Here is a 19,663-nt window from a genome sequence, read left to right on the forward strand (position 1 = left end):
TGGTCATCACCCATAAATAAGCTATACAACAGAAAGAGGACACAAACACACGATAGAGCAAACTTCACAAAAGGGAAGGCATCACTGATCATTATTAGGAAGAAACAATGATCGCTCATAAAATAATCCAAGGCCAGTTTGTAAAGACAAATTGCCAAGGAATGTAAGAATAACAACCACAAAGCCTTTGTTAGCTATACCAAACATTTAGGTTGCAACTTCTAAATATGCTGTCAGCTACTGCAAAATGGAAAGAAAGACACTGAACCAACTTACATTGCTCACATACTGCGGGACAAGTTCGGTGCAAACTCCCCCTCATCACCCCCAAAAAGGCCTGTGTCCATCCCAGAAGAATGCAGAGCCCCAGACTTCATGGACATGCAGGTAAAAACAGCCCTCTCCAAAGCTAGGAACACAGCATCAATGGGACTGGATGGTGTCCCAGGCTGCATCTTACATCAGCCCCAAAAGGAACTACACCCTCACTTACATTCACTGTCCAGACTCAACCTTACCACAGGTTATGTACTCAAAGAATGGCATAGAGCAACAGTCATCCAGCTCCACAAAGGGGATGCCGCAACAGAACCTGGAAACCATTGCCCTATAGGCCTACTTAGCCTGGTCTGCAAAGCTATGAAGCAAATTATCATGGAACCCATGAACAGAGACATTGGGGACCTCCAGACACTGGACTCTACCCAACTTGGCTTTGTTAAAGCAGATCCTGCCTCCTAAACCTAGTTGACTTATTTGAAACAGTTACCAAGGACATAGATGGAGGTGAAAGTAGTCCACACAGCCCTCCTGGACCTCACTAAGGCCTTCCGACACCATTACCCACACTGTCATCATGGACAAGCTTACCAGCTTGAACATTAACAGCTATGTCACAGGATGGGTGGCCAACTGGCTCACAGATCAAACACACATGTTCAGAGTTGTGGGTGCCATGTCCGACTCTAAACCAGTCACAAATGGCATCTCACAGGTCTTGGTCCTGGGACCCCACTTGTTCAGTTGATACTGCTGAGAGGTACAGGCAAGCACAGGAGGAGTATGGCTGAACAATTTTGCAGATGACTGCTAAGTGTGGTCCATAATCGACTCTACAGCTGACACAGGCATCCTCCAGAAGGGTCTTACAGAGACAGATAGTGATAATGAGGATAGGTGTGTTTAGGCACAGGCATGTTTGCCAGGGTCTGTCGTTGGGCCACCAATTGACAGTACACAAGTGTCCACCGCATCCATGCACACAGTCATACTGCCAATACATCCATCACCAATGCCCTTAGCTGAGGGACAGTGTACAGTTGGCATTGTCCAGGACAGTGTGGTATCTATGGCACATGCATCCCGACACAGCAGCCATACCCAGATGTTTGGAATGGTACCACATAGGCAGATGTCCAGGGGTTCTCATCGGACCACTGCTGGGCATCATGCTCCTGGCAAACGTGCCACAGGTCTTACAAACTCACGCATGTTCCAGGCTGTCATGGAGGCTCAGGCACGTATGGAACGGTACACCAGACAGGGACTAAGGGTACAGAGGGCACATAACACCACTTTAAATGACAGTATTCATGACCTAGCAGGTGCCATCCATAATTACAGTGAGGTCACTGATAGAAGTTGTGGTGAGACATTAGATGTCCTCTGCAATGTCATGTCCATGTGTCAGGACAGTGCAGGATGGTTGAGACGTCAATGTGGACGTATGCCAGCAACATCAGCAGCTGGCAGTCACCGCGGATGTTCCTCAAGTCACAGCCGCTCCCGTAGTGCCAGTACCAGCCCCAGCAATGTTGGCGGTGGGCTGTCCATAGATTGTCCTAGAAGACGACGTGTACATGGCTCTGGCCAGTCCCAGCCGGGACCTGGGTCCAGTGTACATATGTCTACCTCGGAGGATAGTACCCAGTCTGGCTTAGTACCTGATACTGTCAGTAGCACCCCTGCCAGGCACAGGTACCATATCCATGGCCAGAGATGGTGATCTGTAAAGCGTGGCAGGTACAGTCTGTGGCTGTCCCACAAATCCCTATATATGGCAGCCACATGGTGGAACTGTGTGCATGCAGACACACATAAACACACACACACACACACACACACACACACACACACACACACACACACACACACACACACACACACACACACACACACACACACACACACACACACACATAAACCAGACACCTAGGGCTAACACATACCTGCACACATTACATCAACATTGGCTCATAGCAGTACTCTTTGCCCTCACACACACACACACACACACACACACACACACACACACACACACACACACACACACACACACACATGTCGATTGTATGACTCAATGTAGGCCTCTGGCAAACCAACAACACACCCTGTGCATATGATGAAACCTGTGCCACCTCCTGTCATCTGTAACATTGATGCAGGAACAGGCTAACATGGTGATGATGCACAGGGTGACTTTATAGCAGTATAGCAATGTTAGCATGTTTTCAGCAGTAAAGTGTAATGATATCCTTGAAGGTGTAGCTGAGCAGGCATGATGCATTAAAGCTATGATTGTCAATGTAGTATTGTTTACACCAGTGTTAATTCCAATAGTGTATTGTCTGCCCATGTGCCACTTGGCTGATGTGTGTAGTATTGGCAGCATGTGTTAGAGAGTGGACAGTATGCGTGGGATGTGTGCAGCACAGATTTTCAGGTGTACATTTCTAAATATGGTGGAGGTGCACTGTCTGTATGTACGTGCATAGTGGACACATGGGCATGCAAGACATGTCTAAGTAAATCACTGCAGTGATGGTGTACCTGCTCATATGTCCAGTTATGCATGCCTATGTCATTTACCCCATGGAAAACATCTTGCCACAGTGCAGTCCGCTCATGCTGGTCCTGGCTGGTTCTTGAGAAAAGCAGGGTGTACTGCTGAACCAGACTGGTTGTTATTATTTCATCCTCAGCAGGACTATAGGTTGGGTTGTGATGGTGAGCCATGACCCTGGAAGACAATGAAACAATATGTGTGAGCAAGTCATGTGGCACACTTAACATTCTACAGTACAGATATCACTGAACTGCCATATACAGCAACCTATTGGCTGTCAGAGGATACACACTTTCAATACCACATATCAGTGCTCAACCCATAACTGCCTGACAGTGCCTGGCATGCTCTATATATTAAACCATGTTCTGCACAGCAACAAAGAGAAACCAGTATGTAAGACTATACAACAGTACATGGCACACTGTATGCGACACAATGCACCACCTAGCCACAGGAGGTATATATCAAGCTAATGCATAAATAAATATGTCATCCATTGCAATGATTGTAAAGTCCAGTTACAGTATTTCCAGTATACCACACTAGTTGTTGATGTCAAACCCCTGCCTAACATATGTGCACATTCATGAATGTAGGTGGCATACTGCTGTACTAGACTATACATGTTGCTAAATACGCACTTATATCCTGTAACACACATGTGACCGAGGGCATGTTACAGGCATAGCCACACACACACACATCAGACATACATACAGTACACAAAGGTATGGCAACCCAGATGAGCTTTACCTGTGTACCATACAGTACTGTGTGTCAGTACTTACAAAACCATATGCCTGAGGTATGTAATCTGTGAGGACTACAGGGAATACACAAAACAATGGTTCCAGGCAATGTGTACATACACCATACTGTGCTGTTTAGGCCTACAGCTTCAGGTAGTACTACAGTTCATACAGGATTTGGATTCACCAGCAGTACCAATCAATAAGCATATATGTACTGCTTTAGCCTACAATGGCACACCCCAGTTAACACCAAGGGACTATGCCAGACTGTATGCCATACTGCTTTTTCTGCCTAGCAATAGCATACACATCTTTTGCTGGGATCAGATCTAAGACACAAAATACCATGACAGAAACAGTTTCCCAGTAAGCTATCCCACATATACACAACATTGACACATTCACCAACACATTCACCATCACACTCTGTCAACCTCACATAGCAATTATTGCAACAAGTACATGTGGGTGTGTATCGGTTCATAGGTAGTTAATAGGCTATTGGCCCTAGGGCCTACAGAAGCCTAGCCAGACGGTACCCAGTCCTTTCACACCCAAGTAATTTAATTTCATGTGCCCCTGTCAAGCAGAGCCACAGAGGTGATTCCCAGGGTGTATTTCCTATCACCCATCCAATCATCAGGATTACTCATGACGAGTGCTAATGAGGAGCTTTGTTTGCTATTGATAGGTAGTTTGTTCCAGATTATGGGATGTCTCTGAAATAGGAATCTATCCCTCCAGCATGTTCTGTTTATTGAGGTGACAAGGTTTAGGTCCCTAGAGCATGTAGCTCATAGGGATTGTGATCTGTTTATGTGGAGCATGTCCAACAGCTCTAGGTTTGACATAGCCTTGTATGTTAGGCAGAGGTCACTTCTGGGTAGGTGGTATGTGACACAGTCTAGCTGTGGTTTTGCGAGACAGTTTGCATAGGGCATCTGTTTGAGGCTGGTAATACTCTTTGTGAGGTATGTCTGTGGCCATTCCAGTTGCTGTAGATGTCTTGTGAGGTACATACCAAAACGGCCATTGTACTCTATAATGGGTTTTATGAGTGATGAGTAGAGGGGAACACTGACCTCTTTTTCCCTGGATGACACACCTTTTGTGATGAGGTGTGCCACGTAGACAGATTACATGACTAGTGTGGCACTGTGATTATCAAAGGGGAGACTACTGTCCACCTGTGTCCCATGGTCTCTTATCACACTTTCGGTGTAAAGTAGACTACCACCTATGTGGTAGTTCATGGGTACAGAGTTTTTACCAAAAGGGATGCCAATGCATTTTCAACATTGAGCTTGAGGCCATGGCTTTGTCACCAGGCATCTGTTGCAGTAAATATGACTCTCTCTCTCTCTATATATATATATATATATATATTTTTATATTTATATATATATATATATATATATATATATATATATATATATACATATATACATATACATATATATATGTATATATATATACATACATATAGATATATATACATATATATATATATATATATATGTGTGTGTGTGTGTGTGTGTATAAATATATACACATACATATAAACATCCATTGGTGTACATATAGATATACATATAGGCACATATACAGTCCACCTTTCATGGTGGGAATATCAATTATGTGAAGGTTGTGAGGTATACAGTTATGTAACAATATTGCACAGCCTTGTGCGAAATGCATTGAAGGTGTTCTCAGCCCATGTAGCTTTAGCAGGCCTCACTGGCTGCAACACTGCAAACCTAACAAATCACACCCACAGCGTTTAACCACCACATGTCATGTACCAGCATTGTATGCTGTCTTGTATGTCACACACTGCAACCTACATACAAATATGCACATAACAACCGTTACCAACATATATACATGTCCACCCTTCACAAACAGTTGCAGTATGTCCCTTGCTCTATGCACATGTACAGATGCTAATATATCTGACACAGATATATCTCTCCCTTTGTGTGTGCCATACACACACAAGGTCCACACTGTTGTAAGTCCCTTGACCTCATGGCTGACCTGTTTGGCCTTGATGCAACATGAACAGGTGTTACATGTGAGCACACAGTAATATTAGAGGGTGTATATATAGCTGCAAATGCTAGATTAGCATACTAGCCTGGTACAGCAGTTGCCAATGCTAAGCTACACGTTAATATGACTATCATGCATGTGTTACTCTGTCACATCCATGTTTATATAACTGTATGCATTACTCCCCCAAATAGCCATTGTCCACACTACTGTACAGAACACAGATAACATGGATCAGATGTTTGACATTTAATGCTGAGCAACATATGTCACTGTTATGTCCCACTGCACACAGCTACACACTGATTTGTCCATGGCAGTAGTTATGCAGGGCATCTGTGCATAGATATGTACTGCTGCCACATATGAATGTTTCAAAGTATGTAGCGTACTCTTCAAAAACATCTACTACATGCCAGTAAATACATATCTGTTACATACCTTTCCTTTGTATGTGTTGGTAGTATTATGTTCCGTGTGTCTTTTTTTTTTTTTTTTTCTGTTGATGTTGACATGGGTGTGTGTCTGTCTCTCTCTCTCTCTCTCTCTCTGTCCCTGTCTCTCTCTCTCTCTCTCTCTCAATATCTGCAATGGAATGAGTGCGTGTGTGGGCAGCAAGTACAGCCTGCTTTTATAGGTATCTGCACATGTGCATGTGATGGCCTCTGCACATTGGTGGCCACCATTTGGTAAATTCATGCAGCCTGCTGTGTGGTAATTGCAGTCCTCACTGTCATAGTAACCCGATGCTATAAATTGCTAAGCCAGGTAGGTGTAGCCCTTTCAGCTTTCCAAAGTGGGGCCGATGCTTGTTTGCTGTGGACACCGTTGTTTAAGTCAGAAGGTTGGTATAGTTCTTATACCTGAAGCTAGGAGTGTAGCCACTGATTTAATTGTTGTACTCAGACCTGAATGTTGCCACTTCCAGTACGAAGTTGACAGTCTAGAATTGTACTCACCCCTACAAATGCTAACACAAGATACATGGGAGTATGTTGTTTCTTTTCTACTTATACAATTAACTGCCATACAAAAGTAGTTATTGAGATGTATTCATTTGGAACATGAACTGCTTGTGAACTGCTATACTGTGAATCTTAATGTACTCACTTCTGCACAGTTTGTGCTTTTTTTATTGTTGACATTAGCATAGGATGCTCAAGAAAATTCCACTACTGAGTATGCCTACCTACATCCTTGGTAGACCCTGAACACACAGGTATATTGTACATTTGGGTGGGGATGCAGACATACAGAGATCATTATGTATTATTGTGTGAATGTTTACTTGCTGGACTTAAAGGGTTGCTGTGTACCTGTTAGTTTAGCAAGGCAAGTAGTCTGCATAGCTCCCAACTGTGGACCTATCCAGATGGTAGCCAGATGATTGGCTGTTATTCTCTGTCTGTGCAATGCACAGGTCTTTTCAGCACTGGTACAATGGCATTGTTTCAGTCGTTTGCTACCAGTACATGGCTACATCCTTTGGTATTTCAGTGTTGTACTCCTACATAAGGGTATGGTTGTGGAACTCCTTCCAAAGCTATTTGCAGAGTGTGTAACAGCAGAAAAGCTGATATGCCTGTGTGTTCCTGCCTCGGCCAGGCCTCTGAAACACTCAGGTAAATATTTGAACAGAGTGAGGTAAAAGTAGGTAAAAGTGAGATACACCTTCAAAATATTACAGACAGTAAGTGGAGACTTTGAGAGAACCAGTGCATATGGATTATTACACCTTTTCTGAGGTACAAGCAGTGTCTAACTCCTACATATTGTCATTATTCATTAGGTGTAATATCCCACCTTTCTGCCTAGCGTCAGTACTTTTCAGGGGATTCAGAGGGACACAGCTAACATATGTTTCAAAATCAGGGACATCCCTGAAATGTAGTCACAGTTGGAATGTATGCCTTCTGCCCTAATCAGATATGCCACTGTTTGTCCTGCTATGATAGTGTGTAGGGGTTGTAAAGTGGTGCTGTAACATTATTTCCTGCTAGAATGGCTGGTTCTCTTATCACAGTTATGTAATGCAATTCCACAACAACTGCTGGTAAAGTTCCACAGAACAGGTTTTGTGTTATGGCATTCCTTGGCATTCCTATCTATCCCTTAAATTCACTCATTCTGATGCATGATATATCTATTTCAGCAACAACCTGCTATATATCTACTGTGGCTTAGTGGTACTTCATGCAGTCTAGTGTGTCTAAGGTCTGGGGTTCGAGACTGACAGAGATGTTTTATTTTGCTGCTGAGCAGAACAAGGGCCCTCACATGCTGGGTGACTAAGGCACTTTTAAGCAGTTGTAAGCGGGTTTGCACAGGTTTGTGCAAAGCTTAGCAATACTTAGCTAAGCACACACAAGCGCACACTCACGCAAACCCATTAACTACTGCTTAAAAGTGCTTACTCCCACTAACCCTCGCGCTCATTTCTTTGAAAGAAAAGAAAATGGGGAGATAGGAAAGTGGTGAAAAAGGGGCAGTAGAGAGAACAGCTCATGATGTGCAGGACGGGTGTAGGGAAGAACCATAGCTGCCCATTTCTTTTACAGCAACAGCTGTGCATATGCAATAATTTTGGAGGGAAATATGAAACCTTCCACCCCTGAGAGAGGGGTGAGGACAACAAAGTATGTTGTACTGCCAATTAAATATCAGTCTATGTGTCCAGCGGACATGTGTGCAAAATGGGCAGCTATGTATAGGGCATAAATTCGTTTTGGGAGCAGATTGCCCTTTTTTTATTTTTTTGTCAGGTGAGAGTGGAATGTGAAGTAGGGGAAGTAGGTATATTTGGGGAGGTAGGTTGGGGAGGTAAACAGAAAAGACAAACAAGACGCATACAGGGGTGGAATATGGCACATGTGGTGGGTGAACACCATTGATGTGGAAGGATGTTTGGGGATCGCAAGCCCATGAGCCCACAGATGGCAATAGTGGAACTGAGATCCCCACCCATGGGCAGTCACCACTGTACCTTCACAGCCCAGAGAGTGGCTGTGCTGGGGGCTGCGTAGGAGGAGCAGGCTCACCCATGAGTCACGCCACTCGTGCGTCAAGCTGGCATAGAGGATCAGCAACAGAATGCTCAATCTCCCTGTGCACCACAGCCCGGACCATTCGGAGGGTGATAGGTGGCACTCCTCCACCCACACTTGCATGGGGGTATGAGCCCCATCCCCTGCAGTGCTTCTACCCGAAGATGGCACAGGGCCAATGGAAGTGGAGGTCCCAGGCTGGGAACTGGACCTGCTGGTGCCAGGTGCCATCGCCAGCTGAGGTGGGACAGGGGGGTCCGCTGGGACCGGCCTTCCTATACGTTCTATGTTTTGGAGGATTTCATGAAAATATGGGTTAGTAACAGTCAACAGCATTCCCAATTAGTTATAACCGCATGCAGAAGTATTCCCATTAACCCAACACACCAGAGTTCCAACAGTTGAACAACAAGCATGACACATGCATATATAGAAAAACAGTGGACATTACAACAGCATGCAGGTTTAATTGATGGCAACAGGCCACCAATATTGTGGTATTTGAACAGGGCACATGTATCAAAAATAAATGCAGATATTTATAAACCAATAGGACATCTGTCCCAACAAATGTTTTGAGATTAGACATACCCATTGAGGTGTGGAATTGTATTTTGCATGCACATACAGTAGGGTGAAAAACAATAGCTCCATTAGCAACTTATATATCCTTCAAGTTTACACTACATTTCTATTAACTGCAGTTATATGTCCCCTACATATATTATTACACTACTCAATTGTCCTTAAATTGGGAAATGGGTTTTGCTAGATACATACATGGGCTGTATCTGACATACAAACTGTCCAGGATGCGATGTTACTGCTACATATTTTGTGAGTTGATCAGACACACTACTGCTGAGGTGATACACTGACAGCTCTACTTTCCTATACTTATATAGATATGTTTAGGTGAAATTATCAGTTATATGTTAACAGCTCCCTACATTTCTGCCAGCACAATGACATTTCTGGGGAACACAATACCAAGCTACTCATGTGCCAGATTAACCTGCACATGCTGAGCATGAACCAACTGTTGAGGACTGTATATATATTTAACAGCCACTGGCACTCCCTTCATCCACTTTATATGGGCCTACCCAAGTGTGGGTTGACAGTGCTTAATACAACAGTCCTATTTCTATAATGCAAGAGTACAACAACATATCAAAGAAAGTGACGTGGACACACTCCAGGAATTATACCATTATTAATTACATAACACACTTTTCTAGAGGCTCTCTCATTTATTTGATATAACAGTGCATGCAAAAGACTTATTCAAGATGTATTAAACCTTTATTAATGGGTTACAACACTCTTTTTCAGGCTCTCTTATTTTATATAACAGTACATGCAGAGAAGTTATTCAACACTTATTATACCTTTATTATTGGGCTACAACACTTTTTAGGCTCTCTCACTTATTTTATATAACAATACATGCAGAATAATTACTAACCTGCCTGGTGGCACAGCCTTAACAGTCTATCTGCATAGGCTTGCTGATTCACAGCACGGACACCTGCAGCTGTGAAGTAAATGAAGTGATATTGAGACATACCTATCCATAATAACGACTACAATAGCAATTCTTACATACTTCATTCCATGGCTACCTACTCATTAGTGGGGCATTTTCCATACCACAGGCCTCCTGTATCCACTGGTTCAGTCAGTCCTCCTTGCATCTCTTCAGGTCTGAGTAGTGGTGTCTGACCTGCTCAACAGTCTGAGGGATGCCTGTGGCACTGGTGAGATCATGAGCTAGAAGGTTCTAGGCTTTTGCTTTGTATTCGGTGCCCTGGAACTGGCCCTGCAGGAGTCTTTCATTATGATTATGGATGAGGAGCCAAACCATTACTTTTGACTCCTCAATGCCCCAACATTGCACTCGAAATTGAGAGCCCTCTCCAACACTGGCCATGCTGACTGCAAATGGGAGCTACAATCAGTTATGGCAAGTATTCCCACCTATGGAGCTTAAATATGCCTCATTCCCCGCACTTATTTGTGATTGGACAGTTTTGAAAAATCTCAGCTGAAAGCACACCTGCTTAGCAATGGGTAAACTTCCATTGATATGTATGTGTGTGTTGAAAGTGCATGCATATGACAAGCTGTCATGGATTAGTGGTTTAGTACTGTGATTATGGTGCACAGTATCCTGGGTTCGAGGGCTGTCATTGCTTTTTATATTACTACTGGCCAGACCGGTTAGGAGGTGTGGCTGTGTTTAGCCGACTTTGCTCAACTTTGCCCAACTTTGCTCTGCATTGCTCTACGGTGCTCTACGTTGCTCGACATTGCCCGACGTTGCCTGACGTTACACTAGTTAGCATGGTGCGCAGCTACACGCAAACATGTTTTTTTTGCGCTAGTTGGCACGATGCGCAGCTCTGCACAAAGCCATTGTGTTAGTTAAAGCAGTGCTAAGCTATGAGCAATTATATTTAAATGTGCTTAATACTGGTAAACTTTGCTTAGCAATGCTTCACATTGCTTAAGAAAAGTTACTTAAGCATTCATCAGTATGCATAACTATTTTACCTTCTTTTATATATATATATATATATATATATATATATATATATATATATATATATAAAAATATCGTTCACTACTTCATAGGCCATTTCAATGCTTTTTACTAAAATTTAAAAGATAAATGTCAGAAATTATTTTTATATACAGATTTCCACAGAAAATAGAAAGGGGAGTGGTGGGACTCGAACCAGGAATGTCTCCTCTTTGTGCGGAGGCTCTACTTCTATGCTATTGCTATTTTGCTTAATTTGTATATAAGTTTCTTATTATCCTCTTCGATGTCTAAACTGCTAACTGTAGCTAAGCAATGGGCAAACACGTGCAAACACGTGCAAATACGGGCAGCTATATCGGGAATAATAAAAAAAATTAAAAGTTTTACGTTTTATAATTGTACAAGGGTTTAGAATGTGGGAGAGTGTAGTGTTGGGTATGTACACATTTGAGTGGACTCTCTCATGTCAGTTGACATTTCCCAATTGAGAGACTTGCAGGGGCGTGGATTTTTGGACTGCTCGGCAGTCCGACATGCCCCCTGCTCTCCTGCATGCTCCATGTTAGCCTTAGAGTTGAGGCAGCGCACCCTCATGAATATGCATGGCGTGCTGATGTCTTAGTCTTAGGCTGCAGTTTCCGTGTAAGACTAAATTAGTCTTACACGGAGGATAGTGAATCCTGGGGCCCAGTCTTTTCATACTATAAAATAAAACTACAGAGACTGAGATCCATTATGAATTAGAACATGCAAGAAGGCTGTAAGATTAAAAAGGTCAGTGAAATTTTATTTGTAGATAGCATTCCCCACAGTGTAGTGGTTATGGCCTAGCAGTCTTCTCAGATTACAAAGGTTTGACTAGCAAACTGGGTGATAAATGTGTCACCCAGTACAGAGGAGAGTGGATGGGTGTCAATTTCTTACAAATCACATAGGACAAAGGAATTATCAAAGCCTCATTAAAAGAGTACATCTGGGGAAAGGTCAACACACTAATGCCACAGTGATTCTTTGTTTTTCCCTCAAACATTTTTTTTTAATTTTTTTAAATACATTTTAATGATTTCCATAGTATTTATACATAACATCTTAAATAACTATGTATACTATTTACACCAGCCTAACACTATAACAGATCTTAATGTACAAAATTACTTTATAAGTATGTCCAATCCATTATCAGAGTGTCTGATCAATTATCGTATAGTGTCAATCAATGATAAGACTTTTCCCCAAGGGTTGTTGATAAATTGCTTTGGATAAATTCTTAGTTCTTTAATTTTAATTTCCAATAATGCTGTGGTCTTCAGTAGGCTGTATAAGTTTTTACTGTTGGTATTGTGTTTATATTCCATCTTCTTGTTATACACTTTCTTGAAATTGTAAGTATAGTCCATACTAGACACATGTTTGACCTATTCAAATGAGGATGTTCGTTCACATTTAATAATACAAGAACTTTAGTTAAATAAAATGATTAATTAAATAAAGCTAGTAGAAAGTTATTAATACTATTCCAAAATGGCTTCATTTCAACACAATCAAAGAAAATGTGGCTCCAGTCTGCATTATGTACTTGCTCACATCTCCAACATATTCTTTTTATGGAAGAACTAATTTTACTGATTCTGTCTGGGGTGAAAAATGCTCTGTAGAAGCATTTCAAATTAAAAACTTTCCAGTATTGTGTAAAGGATGTATATTTTACTGATATTAAGATATTTGTTTTAATATCTTCAGTTAACTATATTGAGTGTCCTTTTGTTATATATTTCCAATATGAGGTTTTGAGTCTTGTTTTATAGTTTATGAATATTTTGTAAAATTTTGAAATACCGTTTCCCATGTCAAAGTCATTATATATAATTTCATATATGTATTTCATAAACTTAGGTGTTTCTTTAAATGAAAAATTGTTAGTTATTCTACTTAAATCTTGTGAATATGACAGAATGCTCTGTAATGTTAGCCAGTCCTATTGTGGACTTTTGTATGTTGTTTTTATCACCTGCATATCTAAAACTTGTAGTTCTTTGATACATTGGAGCCAACAAACAAATCCTTTATGTTCCCGGGAATTAATAATTTCTCTATATATTTTATATGGAAAGTTCTTTGTGACTATAAATGGTGTTAAAAGATCAAACCAGATTTTTAAATCTATATTTGTATTAAACATTTTCCTAAATGAGTCAATGTAATAATTAATCATACAAGTTTTAGTGGGTTTAGTTATGTTATATTGCATATTAATACATACTATGTGCCATTGCAAATTGTTTTTATCTGTTATTTTATTTTTTTTGTAAATCAAATGAATTTATTGATATTACAGTTAGTAAATCTTTCCAATTTTCAGAGTAATTTGGACTTATCCAATCTGAGATTGTTTTAGATAGTAATGCTTTTATATATGTTTCTATATCAGGAATGTTTAATCATCCCTGTTTCCATATATAGGATCTTGGGCAGTAAAACCATTTTTATTAACTGTAGTCTATCTTAAAATGTTAATATTATTTTGTTCCATTTTTCAACAGAGACTTTAATTGTTTTGATGATATTCTTGTAGTTTTTGAGACTAATTCATTATTATCCTTGCATAGTTCAATTCCTAGATATTTTAAGGTAGATTCTTGTTCCCCTATGATGTGATCCCCCTTAGTCTGCAGTTCTTTTTTTATTAAAAAATAAAAATTTTGATTTTGATTTATTGAAATGGAGTCCTGAAGTCATGTGAAATTTGTCAATTAATATATCTAATTCTTCTAATGACTCTTTTGTATTTCTAAATGTTAGTAATATATCATCAGCAAATAGCATTACTTTAGAATTGTATTGCTCATAAACATCTATTCCTTTGATTTTTATATTGCTATGAATTGAATCTGCCAATATTTCAATAGACAGAGCAAATAGAATCTGTGACATGGCACATCCATGTTTAGTGCCTTTTGTTATATGTATAGATTCAGAGGTAAAAGGACCTAATTTGACATATGCTAAATTATTTGTATATATATTTTTTAGGAGATAAACAAAGGTTGCAGGAAATTTAAATAGCATTAGGATTTTGAATAAATAGTCCCAATTTAGGGATTCAAAGGCTTTCTCTATATCTAAGTCAGTTATGAGTGTTTCTTTATTTTCTTTGGTAATATAATCTATACGAGAAATTACATTTTAATATTGTCATGTGTGTCTGTAATATATAAATCCAGTTTATTATTTATTGTTTTAGATAGTGGTATTTTCATTTTGTTAGTTAATATTGTCATAAATATCTTATAGTCATTATTTAATAATGATATAGGTCTATATGAGGTACAGAGGTTTGGAGATTTGTTTACCTTTAGGATTGGTGTGATTAAGGAATATCTCCAAGAGGGAAGTGTTAAAGCTTGTGACTGAATTTCTAATAGAATTTTATGGAAGAGGGATAGTATCTTTGAAGGAAATAGTTTATATATTTCCATAATTATGCCATCTATACCTGGAGCTTTATTATTTTACCATCTTTTATTGTATCTGTAATTTCTTTGTAGGACATGGGTGCTTGCAGATCTGGTTTTAATTTTTCTGGTATTTTTTTATATTAGAACATTTTTCATCTAGATTTAATTGTTCGATAAGTATATTTTCTTTTTGGAAGTGTTCCATATAATGATTTCTACAGGCATCAAGAATTTCACCTATATCCGAGACATTTTTCCCTTTATTTTCATGGAAGATACTTTTAATGTTATTAGCTTTTGATTGTATTTTGATTCTTGTGGCTAAATTATGTAGTTATTTGGGAGAAGTGTACAGAGGGCTTGCTATGTTTATAGGAATCATGAAATATTTGGTTAATTGATTTTAAAGTCTAATATATGTCTGTTTGATGAATCTTCTATTTTACTGGTCATATAAAAATTTATATAGTTTATATTATATGCTATGTGTATGCAAATTGATGACAGTACGTTAATTAAGTGAACGTAGCGACTAGTAAAGGTATTACTTTATATATATACATTATTTCTATACAAGGCTATTATTGCACAATATATAGCTTTGAATGTTTATTATGTTTTCTATACCCTTAGTTTGAATCATCTTCAATGATGATAATTTAAGAAACAAACAGTGGGGTATTTTAGGTAAGAAAATCTAAGAAATCATCATCATCATGGCTATATCGCAATAATGAATATTTCAAAGTGATACTAATGCTTAACAGTGCATGTATTGTTGTCTTTAATGATAGTATCCCTTTAATAGTTTGAATGTGTTTGAGAGGGATTACGTCACATCCCTATATATATTAAGTTAATTAGTACGTTTTGAATTTTAACGGTCTGATGAAGCTTTTGTGAAAGCGCTTACTGTGTGTGCACGTATTAAAGTCCGATTTATTTTTATCCTATTCAAACTTTGGATTATTTGTCTCGTGAAAGACGTTTAATGTCTTTATGCCCTGGTTGCCTCTCTGCCTGATTATTTGGATTTATTTATTTGTTCCTGGAGGTTCTCGAGAGGCATTTGCATTGTTGGGAACTTGGTTATTGTTTCTTAGGTTTAGAGATTTGTTTACCTTTAGGATTGGTGTGATTAAGGAATATCTCCAAGAGGGAAGTGTTAAAGCTTGTGACTGAATTTCTAATAGAATTTTATGGAAGAGGGATAGTATCTTTGAAGGAAATAGTTTATATATTTCCATAATTATGCAATCTATACCTGGAGCTTTATTATTTTACCATCTTTTATTGTATCTGTAATTTCTTTGTAGGACATGGGGGCTTGCAGATCTGGATTTAATTTTTCTGGTATTTTTTTTTTTATATTAGAACATTTTTCATCTAGATTTAATTGTTCGATAAGTATATTTTCTTTTTGGAAGTGTTCCATATAATGATTTCTACAGGCATCAAGAATTTCACCTATATCCGAGACATTTTTCCCTTTATTTTCATGGAAGATACTTTTAATGTTATTAGCTTTTGATTGTATTTTGATTCTTGTGGATAAATTATGTAGTTATTTGGGAGAAGTGGCCAAGGTATTAGTTTTTAGTTTTACTAAAGCTAAACTAGTTTTATGTGTTCAAATTTTGTTCTATGTATTGTTTAATACTTGTACTTTCTTTTTCAGCTTTAAATGATTTTGATTTTTTCATCTTTTACTGACAAAAGTTTGGATTGTAGATTTAATAATTCAGAATCCCATTCTCTGATTTTTTTTATACCAAGTTAGGGTCTTACCATATATGTAAGCTTTTAATGAGTCCCATATCATTATTTTATTTATCGCTGTGGTGTAATTAATATATAAGAAGAACTGTAATTCAGATAATAGCCAGGGTTTGAACTCTTTCATTTTAGTTATATATGCTAGAATACTGGAGTTAAAGATTAATGGCTTGTACCCATTTTAAAGTTTTAGTATCAATGAATTGTGGTCTGAAAAGGAGCAGGGAGTGATGGAGAAATTAATGATTTTAGAGTATAAGTCAAAGGCAGCAAATATTTTATCTATTTTAGTTTGGGTACCAAATCTCTGATTTTGATGGGGAAAGAACAAAGATTTATCTTCTTTAAATTTGAAAGCATCTACAAGATGAAATGATTCTACCCACTTATTTAAAGCATTAGATAAAGCAGATCTATGCAGCAGTCTTGTATTTGTAATTTCAGAAATATCACATATACAGTTAAAATCTCCTCCTAATATTAAGTTGTCTTTATAATTATTGGAAATTAAATCCAAGTGTTTTTAACAGTTCCTGTTCAATGCCTGGGAACCAGTATAGATTGGCTAGGGTCCATATTCTGTTATTATATTTAGCTATTACTAATGCCATAAGGCCTTCTTTATCTTCAAACTTATAAATTATTTCTGGGTTAATCACATTTGTTTTTCATAAAATTGTTACACCTTTTGTCTTTGTCTTATAAGTGGATTGTGCCAATATCATACATTCCTTAGGATTTCATTTGTAATTGTCATTTGTTTTGAAATGAGTTTCTTGAAGGACGACAATTTGTGTTTTGTGCAGTTTTAAATATTTCAGTAGATTTGATCTCTTGCTAGGATTGTTTAAGCCATTGGTATTTAAAAATAATAAAGTTAAATCCATTTTAGGTTATTTAGAGTATGTATTTTTTGTTTTATTGTGACTCTTAAACATTTTCCTCTGATAACTATCAAGTATATGTTTGAGCTTTTTAAGGAAATTATCAGTTTTATACTTTGAGTGTTTCTCAGGAAAGTAATGTTTTAGTCACGCATAGTAAAAATGTTTTTGTAAAATAAATTTAAACTAATAAATGTTAACAAAACTAAGATCCACACTACCCATGGAATGAAAATCATTCCTAATTTGATGAATAAAACTAAGTCCATCAGATTATCACTCTTACCTTGACAATCTAGAACTTTTAAGCTCCATAAATTGAATTATATGGAGAATATTTGTAATAGGAATAAGCAATATTTATATTATTTTGAACAGATATAGTACTATTGTAGATTAGACAGAATTCTAATACAATATAAATGTCTACTTATTGCATAAGCAATTAATATTTACAAGAAAGACACATGACAAGCAATTCAATCATAGTAAAGTAGGATGTATCATATATAAAACCTCAGTAAAAGACTATAGTACACAGTTATTTAAGATATTCACCCTTATTGATGATGTTTTTCAAAACTTATTACTTAATATAAATAGATGGCAATAATATTTATACCTAATATTTATAATACAAAGTATTTTACTGGATATATCAGAAGTTATATTTCATTGTTTGCCAGCATTTAAGTAATCATTTTGTTTGTTGCTAACTTACTTAAACATCAGGTTTGTTTTATGTGAACATTGATTAAAGTTAGTGCATTTTAATTATCAGTGAAACCCTCTTTCCCCATTTCCTACACATAAGGATTTTCATATCTGTCATTTCTTATTTAAAGTGAGTGAAATTACAGGTTCAAAGGGTTCCTAACAGTTCATCAAAACTTCAACAGTTCTAACACCATATGTTCGAACTTTGAAGTTCGAAAACTGATTATCATGAAGCCATGGAACACCAAATTCTTTCCCAGGGAAAGAATTTGGTGGGCCGTTTCTGTGGCTTTGTGATTTTCAGCACTGTGTTGGAAAGTTACGGGTCAGGTTCAGGTAAGTGTGTGATTGTATGGACATTAGGGTTAGGGCGCAAGTTAGGTTTAGGATGCAGGTAAGGTGGGTGTGCTATAGTGACAGACCTTAGCGTTAGGGTTTGGGTTAAGGTAAGTGGATAGACAGTGTATGTACAGTTTAGTGTAGGGTTAGATGTAGGATTTTAAGTGTATGTGTGTGGATTGCTGTTTTTTTGATGCGCCTGTGTTGTGTGTGTGCATCTTGGAACAGTGATTTAATCGCTGTTCTAAGCCTTCGATGGTTTTGCACTTCGAGGTTAGAAGTTCGAACATATAGTGTTCAAACTTCTGGCATTTCGACGAAGTGATATAGACCCGGTTAAAAACATCAAATTCACATATTGTGATTAATGATTAAAAATCCCCTTTCCATATTCATAAATTGCCATTTTATGGCATATACTGAAAGTTTTTAGATTCGCCCTTGTGTCCAAACAATGCCAGCCTTGGGTAAATCCAGCATTACCCACAACTAGGCGTGAGTTATTGCTATAGTAATACATAACAAGGACTGGGATATGGGAATCTTTCTCATATCCAGCAGGATTACAGGCAGGCAATATCAAACTACTGGTGTAATGCAGTACTACTTATCTCTTATCATTTTCCTGTGCACGGTGCTATGTAAGTAGGGCCACTTTATCTGATTACATGTATGTGTCAGGTGTGCCGTATGACATCATTGCACAATGGCAGTGCCAACTGCTGTTTTGTAAAGTCTGTTTGTAACTCATTGTATAACTGAGCACATTTTCATTAGAACAATAAATACTATAAGGACTAACACAGGAAATGCAAATGTCAGAGAGATCCTTTTAAAATGGTTACAACATTTAGTATGTTAAATGGAAAATTTACTGCTATTGGTTGTTTTTGCAGATAAAGCTTCCATCAAGCCAGCAGCATTATGTTTAATTTCAAGTAGAATTCCTTTTCAGAGCAGGAATCAGCAGTTCTGGCTCATGTAGCCATGGTGTTTGTGTTGCTACCATAAAATCTGTGTGAATTGCACAAAAATTACAATATAAGCCAAATAAATTCATTTATTCATTAAACCAATATTACAGAGTTTTGTACTAAAGTAAAAGTATCAAAAAAAACAAAACATTATAGTCTAGACATAAAAATGAAACTTTAACTTTTATTTACCATAATCTTTCATGCCTCTAAGATCAAATTGCTTTATGCAAAATGAAATACTCACCTGTAGTGTATACAACTCTGAAACTGT

The sequence above is a fragment of the Protopterus annectens genome, chromosome 3.part1, assembly GCF_019279795.1.
Source record: "Protopterus annectens isolate FY-2018-M chromosome 3.part1, PAN1.0, whole genome shotgun sequence".
Taxonomy (NCBI): domain Eukaryota; kingdom Metazoa; phylum Chordata; order Ceratodontiformes; family Protopteridae; genus Protopterus; species Protopterus annectens.